The 11017-nt window shown below is 49.7% G+C and overlaps 1 long non-coding RNA gene across 1 annotated transcript; it reads left to right on the top strand.

Annotated features, from left to right (window-relative positions):
• The first annotated feature begins 500 nt into the window (after window positions 1-500).
• On the top strand, window positions 501-10564 carry LOC129387363 (uncharacterized). Its single transcript, XR_008614614.2, has 2 exons — window positions 501-647; window positions 9932-10564. It is a non-coding gene; the product is annotated as an uncharacterized lncRNA (long non-coding RNA).
• Window positions 10565-11017: the final 453 nt, after the last annotated feature.

Raw genomic sequence — 11017 nt, 5'->3', positions numbered from 1 at the left:
GGATCGGTAGTAAATGGATTTGTCTGATCTTTCTGCTTTGGGGGACTTCAAATGTTCTTGTGGCTTTGTTTATTACTCTTTATCTGTGCCTAAAGTGAACCAAATTTCAAAGTGGTTTATACATTTTAATGCAAGTACGCATAAGCACTGCTAATTTCAGTATTTGCGCTTGTCAATGCGTCGCTGGAGTAATGGTTACAAAATCACGCTTCTGTGTTAGAGGCCCTGAGCTCGAATCGTGCCATCTCCAAATTTTATTATTGTTTGTTTAAATAGTTATAACGCAGTGCATTGTTGAAAATGGTCGCTTTTCAAAGTCACGAATCCATTTAAACTCAGAAGGACGAAGTTTGGGTAAAACCGCGTACTACGGCCCTTGCGGCTGAATCGCCCTGCTTGTAGCTGCCAGAGAAGCTAGCGCCACAGCTCCCTGTAGTCATTGCATGAAACTCTACGCTTTTGGTGGATTTTAAACATGCGGTTTATTGTCGTTTAAGATACTAGCCACGGAAGTACTTGGTCTGCTGGACATCTACAGCAAAGAGACAGTGAAGAGCGCCAAAAATCGACACGGCAAGCCGTGGACCCAAGAAGCCAGGAGTCACTTCCGTAGAATAGCTGGATGCCTCCTCGATCAAGAAAAGAAGGTACGTGGTGCTTTCTCTTACATCCGAGTGTTTCTCTTCTAGGTCTTCAAATCCAGAACGTGAAATCTCTATGGTCCTACGCTAAATTAAGAAAGCTAATAACAAGGAGAATAAAATTACCAATTAACATAGATTGAAGTATCTGAACGTATAACCGAGTTGTATTGGTGAAATATTTGCTTGCAAGTTGTTTACATTACGTTTTCTTTCGTCCTTTTTTTTTGTTTTAAAGTGAAATGGATTTTCGTCTTTTGCGATGGTCAATACGCGAATTCTCGATGCGAATTCGCCATCGCCATACCGTCACGGTATTGACGAGGGCACGCAGCCTTCTTCTGGAGGTTTGCAATGTCTCCAGAACGGCGACTGCCACGTACATAGTGCGCTCGGCTCTGCTCTTCAGCAGTGCCTCGGCAGCGTTCTGCTACCCCCTGCCGAAACCGGCTCAATGAAGTTCTGTCTTGACTACTACCAAGTGAAGAAAATCACGCGCAAGGACGTCTGTCCGCTGTCTCGCATAGATGACACCTTGAACTGCTTCGAAGAAGCCGAACTCTTTCCTTCGTTAGACCTGCGCCCCGGCGACGAGAAAGTCCCGATGGCTGAAGCCTACCGCCCAAAACAGCATTTGTTACTCTCGATGGCTTATATGAATTCAATGTGATTCCGTTCGGGCTCCACCACCCGCCTACCACTCTTGAGCTGATGACCGATAACATCCTCGAGGGCCTCAAGTGGCAGACGTGCCTATGTTACGAGGACGATAGTGTGATCGTTTCGCATGATTTCCAGACACACCTCGAACGCCTAGAAGTTCCTCTCACTTGCCTCAGCTCCGCTGGCCTATACCTAAATTTAAAGAAATGCTGCTTTCGTGCTCGGTGGTGGTGGTGGTAAACTTTATTGAAAGGGGCAAGGGTAAAGTGGGACGTGGCTGAGGTATCGGGCTCAAGTAAGGCCCTGGGCCTGCTTGGCCTTCTCCGCCCAGTCCACCAGTTCAAGCTGTCGCTCAACGTCCTCGGAACTGAGCCAGGCTGTCCAGTCAGTCTCGTTGCTGACGGGGTGATGAGAAAACGGGAGCGAGGTGCATTCCCACATTATGTGTATGAGCGTTTTTGTTTGTGAACAGCGCCTATATTGGTCGCTTTCCTTGCCCCCTGTGATTTTGGTAATGTACTTTGGTGGGGGTATGTGTTTGTCTGGAGTCGCCTAAACGCGAGCACTTGCGTTTTATCGAGTTGCTTGGCCGGTGGTGGGAGCGCGCGACGCCTCAAGCGATACCTATGGGCTATTTCATGATAAGTCTCGCAGGGTTCCTCGTGCCTCTGCTCCTCACTCACACTGTCCGCATCCACGGACGAGGCTCGGCGCGCGAGATCTCGAGTCAAACTGTGAGCCGACGCGTTGCCGGGCACAGCCGCGTGAGGGGGGGTGCACACGAGGATTTTCAAGCCGCTTAGAGGGCGCCGCGTGAGGACACGGAATGCCTATTTGAAAATTCTACCGCGGACGAAATTACCGATGGCCTGCTTGCTATCGCTGATGACGGCATTCGCTTCCGCATGCATGGCCATGGCAATCGCGGTTTCCTCCGCTTCCACCACTCGGCCAGCCGTGATTGGTGGGTGTTCTATCAATCCTCCGTTGTGATCCGCTATCACCGTGGTCGTGAGGTCGCCGCGAGGGTGTCGCGCTGCGTCTGTGTAGACCACTCCATCTTGCGAGCCGTAGCGTCGCCAAATGGCTTTACTACGGGCCTGTCGACGGCCCTGATGGAACTAAGGGTCCATGATGCGGGGTAGAGGCGGGGCAGAAATATGCCCCCTGACCTTTCGCGGAGTCCTAATGTACTCTGTAACCTCGGGGATGGCCTCGACACTGAGCTTCCGGAGGACTGTGCAGCCAGCCGGGATTAGCGAGGGATGATGGACTTGGGCTGTGTGGTGAGCGTCTAAGAGCTCCGCGATCGTGTTGTGCACGCCTAGGGCCTCTAGCCTTGCGGTGGCTGCGTGGTCCGGAAAGCCCAAGGCTGCCTTTGTGCTTCGTCTGATCATTGTGTTTAATTTTTCTCAGTCCATGGCTGCGAGTTTAACATATAGTGTCGAGTACATGGTTCTGCTGGTTATGTATGCCTGCACAAGTCGAAGCAGCTCGCCTTCGCCCATGCCGTGGTGCCGATTAGCCATCCGGCGAATGAGCTGTAGTGTGTAGTTGGTCGCCCTCTGGAGTTCTTTTAACATGAGCCCGCAGCGCAGCGTGTTCTAAAAGTCTAGCCCCAATATCTTAATGGTAAGTGGTAAGATCTTGATGGTAAGTTATCCGACCTTAAGTTCAAGGAAGCGCCTTCCCCGTGGTAATCCCCTGGGACAGCTATTTCTGCCGGGCTTGATCAGGAGGTATTCGGACTTTTCCGGTGAGCACCTCAGGCCCCTTAACTCCGCGTAAGCTTGTACAACGTCGATGCCCCGTCGCGTGATCTCCTGAAGAGTTTGTGGATCATCCGCAGCAGCCCATAACGTCACGTCGTCAGCGTATAGGCTCTGGTGAAGCCTGGGGATAGAGCACAGCAGCTCCGGGAGCCTGCGCATCGCCGCGTTAAAGAGAAAAGGGGAGATGACTGATCCCTGGTGCCTGCCTCGGCTCCCCAGCTCTATAATGTCAGTTTCACGTTCGCCGACTTTGATCCGGCAATTACGGTCGGTGAGAAAGTTTCAGACGTATTGCTATGCTTGGTTACCGACACCCAGTTGGGTCAGGCCGTCGAGAACCCCTGCATGGACGACATTGTCGAAGGCCGCGGCCGCAGGTAACGGTGTCTTGAGTTGCGGGCCGACGTACTTGTCTCGCATCTTGGCAAGGAACGCTCCCGGGTCCCGAGCACGCCTGTGGATTAACTTGGTCATGTTTCATCTGCCTTCGGCCCTGGTGGTGTCCGGGTCCAGGAGGGCGAGTCCGGGCTGCCCCCGGACTCGCCCTCCTGGACATGCGATCACTCATGCGATCACATATCTGGTACCATTGCTGCCGGGTGACCTCGGTCGCGTGATCGGAGATCGCTGCGTAGAGTCGAGTGATTCTTTTCTTTAGGGCTTGGTTATCTTTCCCCTGCTGTTGCCAACGTCGCAGCATGCTCGATCTTGCCTGTGGAGCAGCCTGCTGTCGACCTTGGAGGTTTTGCGGGGCGTCTTCCGGTTCAAGATGTTCCGTATGCTCTTCCACATCGCCCAAGAGTTGGCTCGTCCAGGATGAGATATTGGTGATGGATCCCTCACTGGCTCGCGTTCTTCCGGACTCGCGGAATTTGTCCCAGTTTGTAACCGAGATGCGATGCTTCCGGCTACGCTTGCCGCGTGCATAGATTTCCGTGTGAAGGATGCAGTGGTCGCTTCCCAGAGTTTCGCCGGTGTTCGTCCAGGCGTTGTCTTGCGAGTGGACGACGAACATCAGGTCCTGACCTCGGCTGCCGATTCTGGTGCGGGCGGAGGTATCGGTGATTAGCGTGAGGCCCAACTCTTGCGCGGCTCCTGCTAGATATCTACCCTTGCGGGTGTCGCCCAGGTATCCCTACAGAGTATGACCGGCGTTAAATTCCCCAACAATGAGCAGAGGGCAGTCGCGGCTGACTTTGAGGGCCGAGCGAAAAAGCGCATCGAGCTTCAGGTGTGCATGCGGAGCGACGTATACGTTGAGGACGAATAGGCTGGGGTCTGACGTGCGCGTCGGGATGATCTCCATGAAAACGTGGGGGATGCCCGAGGGGGGAAAGTTGAGATGTCGTGGATCGCCGTCACCTGTTCTCGGCGAACGAGCGTGGTGACTTTCTTGGAGTTGTTACCGCAGTGGAAAGCCCGGTAAAAGGAGAGGCAGGCTTCCATGTTGATGTCTTGTAGCGCTATGATATCAGGTTTGTAGGATTCTTGCTGTGCCGTGTTATTAACCTGCTGGTGAAGGTTGGCCTTCATCTTTTTGAATTTGCGGCAGTTCCACTGCCAACCGTGATAGGTGTTATCGGTTGTTACAGCCATGTTGATTGTTGGGGAGTGTGTGGACGGCTAGGTCCAGGCGGGAAGGGCGGAGGACCGCCGCTGCGCTGACGGGTGCCGCCTGACGGACGACCGCGGGTTGAAGGAGAATCTGCTCTGGCTGGACGGGCGCTAATTTTGGGATGTATTCTGCGATTTGTGCAACCTGTGCGGCTAGCCTGTTGTGGTTTTGTTCGAGTGCCGTCATGCGGTTCTCCAACTGCTAGGAGCTTTCAAAAATTGCATGGAGGATGGCGTCTATAGCCGCCTTGGCCGCGCGTTCGCCGTTTTGCTCTACACGTTTCATTAAGTCTGCGTCCTCAATTGGGGCTGTAGTGGGAGTCCTGCGAATGAGGCTGGCTTTTCGTTTGTTCGGTGGACTCTGGGCATCCATATCGGACTTCACTTTCTGTAGTTGTTCGTATGCTAATAAGCGCGGATGTCGGTGAGGGAACTGATAGGGCGCTGGTTGCCGTGCTAGGGTTTCGGTCTCTGTCCACTGGTTGTGGGAAGCAACCGCTCTCGTAGGCGCGGATCATTGTATCCTGTTGTGCGATCTTTGCCTGTATGCTTTGGATGGTTTGCTGTAGACTCTTAACCGTGTCAAGTATAACTATTTCGAGATACACCTCGCTCCCCCTCCCTGCCACTATGCTGGCCCAATTTCTTTGGGACGTCACCTGTGATCGGGCTCCTTCTTGGTTTCGTTGCTGATGCTGCTGTTGGCCCCGGCCTCCATGGTTGGCTTGGCCCCCCGGCTCCTGCCTCGGGGCGCTCCGCGATCTGGACCGGCCGCAGCGGCTCCGGCTCCGGCTCCGACCTCGGCTGGTTGACCGACGTCTTCCGGCCGTGGCGCCGCCGCCACCGGTCGAGCCCCCGTCCGCGAAGGAGACTGACGACGAGCGCCTCTCCCTCGACCGGCTGCGGTGGCAGTCGCCCCGTGGCGGCGGCGATTGCAGCTGCTCTTCCCGCTCTCGGGATCGCCGCTCGCGGCGCTGTGTCTACCTACGAAGAGTCCTAAGCCATCACCAATATATGGTTCAGGAGCAAAAATGGACCTCTGGCTTGTTTTCGTAATCGATTTGTTAATTCAACCCACGCTTCGTTCCGTCTCGCGGGAAATACGATGTCAAGCGCCCCACTTCATTCTTCGCGACGGTTTGCTGTACTGTCGCAACTAATTTCCGAAGGACACAAGTGACTCTTGGTAATTCCCCGCCATCTACGCTCTGACATATGCACTACCTTTCATGCTGAGCTACAGTGCGCACATGCCGGAGTATTGAAAACTTGCACCCACTTTCGCCACCCCTACTATGGGCGCGGAATGCACCGCTTCTTTAGCTGCTACGTCCATTCTCGTCTTGCTTGCCAGCGCCGCAAGAAGCCTCCCTGCCGTTCAAGCGCTCCTCTACAGCTGTTACCTTGTCCTACGCGCCCTTTTGACATCATCGGCATCGACTTACAAGGACGTCTACTAATCATTTCTGCTGGCAACCGCTGGATAAAGTCGCCATCGATCATCTCACGCGATACGCACAGACTTCATCATTGCCACCTGCATCGGCAATTGACGTTGCCTCCTTCATTTTAGAAGACATGTTTCTACGGTATGGTGAACCACGTGAGCTGTTTAGCGACCGAGGACGTGTCTATCTCCCGGACCTAGTAGAAGTGGTTCTAAAGCAATGCCACGTTGTTCACCGAACTACCACTGCCTACGATTGTCAAACGAACGGTTTGAAAGATTTTATCAAACATTGGGCAAAATAGTGGCCATGTAAGTAGCTTCCGACGACTCATGTTGGGACCGCGTTCTTCCCTCTCGGACGTACGCCTATAAAACCGCTACGCAGACCCACAACTGGATTCTCTCCATATTTCTTACTTTAAGGGCACGAGCACTTATGCATGCTGGACAAACATTCTTCCGCACCACCGTGACGTGAGCTAGTCGACGACAGTTTTTCAAGTCTCTAAATACACTGAAGAGTGTCACCAGATTGCTCGCTCCCTCACCACATCTAATCAGTGACGCCAGAAACACCATCGCAGTGTCTGGATGTGTTATACCCGCGACTCACTAGTATGACTCTGGATACCCTCGACCAGCCCCGGTCAGTCGACGAAACTTATTTCGAAGTACCACGGCCCTTTCCACGTTGTCAATTTGTTGAAAACTTCGATAATGACCTACATCATCGAGCCGCTTGAGCCGTCTTCAGATCAACGACACCGAAGGTGTGAGATTGTCCATATAGACCCGCTAAACCATACTATGAGCTTGCTTTCATGTTCTGTTCCTATGTCGCCAGGATGGCTCTTTCCTGGAAGAGAATCGAATGCAGTGAAGAACATTATTGTTACAGCAGAGTGCGCCACTCATGCAGCAAAAAAATGAAGATTTAGAAACTTGAGGTTTTTACGCTGTTCCCAGTCATTGTTGGTTCGTTTACTGCTAATGTGTCTGTTTTATATATAGAATGAGTACCGGTTCCAAACGCCCCATTATCACAGTAACAGCAGGAAGAAGTGCGCGGATCCAAACACCCTTTCTTATTGATGTCATCGATTAGCCAATCGCAGCTCCGTATGGGGGTCCGCTCTATTACAAAAGAAAGCGTCTTGAAAAGAGTGAAAAGCAGGCTCCTGTTGAAAAAAGCGTTTGGGAAAACGGGAACTTCGCGCCCCGCTTGTGATCTCAAGGCGTCACGCACGACAGTAAAATTTGGCTGAGATGTTCACGGCAGCGTACACGATCCGCGATTGCTTTTTCGTCATGCCCGAGGGGTGACACAGGGCCCTTTCAACAACGCTAGACAGGGCCGTATTCTAGTATGTGTTCTCGTTCTTTCTCATGAGTTTAGCGGCTGTTTCTCAATTTTTGGTCGCAATCAGCTGATCACGCATGAGCCTAGCCTGTGTTGCGCTATTTATGGGACATATAGGATATTCTTATTCGAGAGGCTAATCGCCTAAGCGCCCTCTCACCTAGGTCGAATAAGCAGTAACATCGAGTTGTGTTCATAGAACGATAGCGGGCTGGAAATTCAAGTGGTTTGGGTGCTCCAAACTATGCTGTACGGCGGTTGGTTAACGCGAAATGAGGTTGCCGCAGTTTCTTTAGCTATCCTTTGCAGCTCCTAAACACAACTTAGCAGCAGTTGAATAACACGATTCGAAGCTTCCCACCCTGCCTCAATAAGTCTTACATTGAGTAACAAGATTCCAAGGATCCGGCACGGTGCGCTTTACCGCCTACATAATGTATCAGGGCTACAAAATTCTTACCATACCACATTACCTCTTATATAAGGTAACATGATTCGAAGGTTCCCAACATGGAATGTTATATATTACATGAAGTACCAAAAGTCAGCGGTTACCACCCTGCGACATCACGTTTTATATAGGCAACAAGATTGCACACTTACTACCCTGCCACATTTCCCCTTACATACAGCAGGAAGTTTCTTGTACAACACTAAATAAAGCTATGTCGCTACTGCTCTACATAAGCTTCGTTTACAAGAATGTGACAGAAGCGTATCGTATAAGCGTTGAAGTGTATCCCATCTCGAAACAAGCTTACTCGCAGTGAAAGCGTTTCGCATGAAACGCACCTGGCAGTGGTTGTTTGAGATGGAAAATGCGCGTTTAGTGGGACCGTGCAAACAAAAGCGTTCACACGGGCACTTGTGCAGGGCAGGGCGAATGCTCTAGCTACCTAACTGTTTACACCCCCCCCCCCCCCCCCCAAAAAAAAAATATTTTAGCATTGACAACAAAGTTAGGCACAGACATTGTAAATGTGTATTTGCATTGCTTGAAGTGTTTTCTTTTTGTTTATTTGTTATTTACCCTCCTTTAATAATACTTTGGTGATATGCGCCCAGTTAGAATAAAAGCTGAGATCCTGATTTTCCGCAACGTAATCTGTTTTGAAAAAATTGGAAACATTAGGCTCCCGTGGAAATTATTTCATCTGCTGAGCACAAGCGAGCTTGCATTGTACTTTTAAGCTCTTACACAAGATCGAAACATTACATCGAATGTTCCACACAGCTATGCGCCTTTCTTGAAAACAACCTGCGTATGTTAAATGCAATGTATATCGGACACATGCTCTGGCATCATTGAGAACAAAACAAACCAGGGAACAAAAATAAAGACTGTCATGTCGTGACTGTCGGTAAAAAATTATCACTTTCTAATTACCAGTGCCTCTCATGCTATGAAAAAACGAGCCTTAGTATTGTATGAAAAAAAAAGAAACTGATCTTAAAAGCTGCACGGTCTCAAAATCCTTGTACTGCTTTGATATCTCCGGGTGCTTTTCGGTAGATCGTGGTGTGCTGAAGGATAATTTACTGAATAAGTTGTTTGTCCTTGCATTCTATCTTTTTCTTACCGGGACTTGAAAAATAAAGTTAGTGTCGATAATTATTTCACTTCAATGTAAGGTTCCTGAGCGTATGATTTTTTGCTGCTACCAATGATTTATATTTTATTTTAAACTTTCTCTGATGGTTATTATGATTATCGCTGTTAACGAATAACTTCAACCTGCTGCAGTTGACTCTAATGTTCGGTACTACCATGAAATTGTTTAATTTTTAACGCATTTTTCTTGTTGCTTACTACAGCACCGCTGACAATTCAGCTGAAAATGCCGCCACGTTTTCCTGGCCCGGAGCAACGAATGAACATTTTTTTTTGTATCGCAACCCGCTGTGGTTGCTGAGTGGCTTTAGTGTTGCGCTGTTAAGCAAGAGCTTATGGGATCGAACCCCGGGCACGGTAGCCGCAATTCTAGGGGGAAGGGGGGCGAAATGCAAAAACGACCGTGTACCTAGATGTAGGTGCAGGTTAAAGAACTTCCGGTGGTAAAAACTAATCTGGAGTCCCCACACTACGACGTGTTTCATAATTAGATCGTGGTTTTGGCACGAAAAACTCCATAAAATTCTTTTTTCTATGTTGCACTCAGCCTTAAGAATTTAAACAACAAATACAAGCAACGCAGCCGCGCAGTTGGATGCTCTACTACACATACGATGAAATTCTTAACCGTCAGCAGCAAAATAAAAGCACATTTTTACGTTGGCACTGTTGCAAGTCACATGAAGCTGATCCGTATCTTTGGAACTATTCGACGTGGTCTTGCCGCAGAGTAGGATTTTATCACACATTAGAGCACTTGATTCCATTTTGGCACTTAATCTATGCATCATAGACATAAATCTTCTTGGTTCAACGCAGCATGCTCCTCTTGACCAGCGAATGTGGGCACAACAGGCTCCCAAGGCCTCCCTGGTAAACCATGTCGCCACGTGGTTGTCGTACAAGGCCTATCAGAGAAGTGTTGAATCGGAGCAGCACCGGTGGACGCTGAGGGGTCTGGGGTTGACATCCGAGCAACTTTTCTTCGTGTCTCACTGTGTGCCTTGGTGTTCGGACAAGAAAGACGACATCGCGAAGCGCCAGCAGTGCGTTCAGCCTTTGCTGAACATGCCAGAGTTTGCCAAGGCCTTCAGATGCGGTCCCAACGATCGGATGTTCAGCAGCTCCAAGTGTCCGTTTCTCTAGTGGCTCTCTTGATAAGTTGCGTCAATGGCGATCACGCGCGCGTTGCACTTAAGATCTTCGTCCTGCGTGCGGCGGGAACCGACGACATTATAGAGACACCGCGGTCGATATTTATTGTCTTATTGAAGATTGTGAACGTGTAAAGTCAGGTTATTTTCGTTGTAAACACACAGTTTTTCGTGACATTCGTAAATATACTTCAGAAACAACTGTAATACATATGTAATAGTTCGGTGCACTGAATACATTGCCTTTACACATTGTTGTTCTTATTATTTTGCAAATAAAGAATGCCTTTACACTTCTTGTTCGCTGCAAGGCGTAATCTCGTCGAAGGCGTTTTCACAGTTTTAGTATATTGTGAACCATTCGTTTTTTCATCGCAATCTTCACTACTGATCATCTCAACTATAGGGCAGAAAGTTAATTTTCCAGGACTGGAAGTAAGGGGGACTCCGGCATGACAAGCCTATTTCAACCCTCTCTTTCGGCATATATATTTACACTCTAAAAACAAAGAGAATTCCGGGCATTCTCTTAAGGGAGTATCTGCTTGTCCCATATTTCACTCTTTTCGAGAGTAGATCGACTCTCTTTGATAGAGTGTAGGACAACTCCTACTGACAGAGTTTTGTTATTCCGCCGCAAGGGAGTGCTAGTACTATTCCTGAGTGCTAATAGTCTCCGCACAGCGGTAATAGTACTCCTGCAGACCGAGTGGTTCTACTTCTCCAAACCGAGTACTTCTACTACTCCATG

The sequence above is a fragment of the Dermacentor andersoni genome, chromosome 2 (assembly GCF_023375885.2).
Source record: "Dermacentor andersoni chromosome 2, qqDerAnde1_hic_scaffold, whole genome shotgun sequence".
In the NCBI taxonomy this organism is placed as follows: Eukaryota; Metazoa; Arthropoda; class Arachnida; order Ixodida; family Ixodidae; genus Dermacentor; species Dermacentor andersoni.
This window is presented reverse-complemented; position numbering and strand designations above follow the sequence as displayed.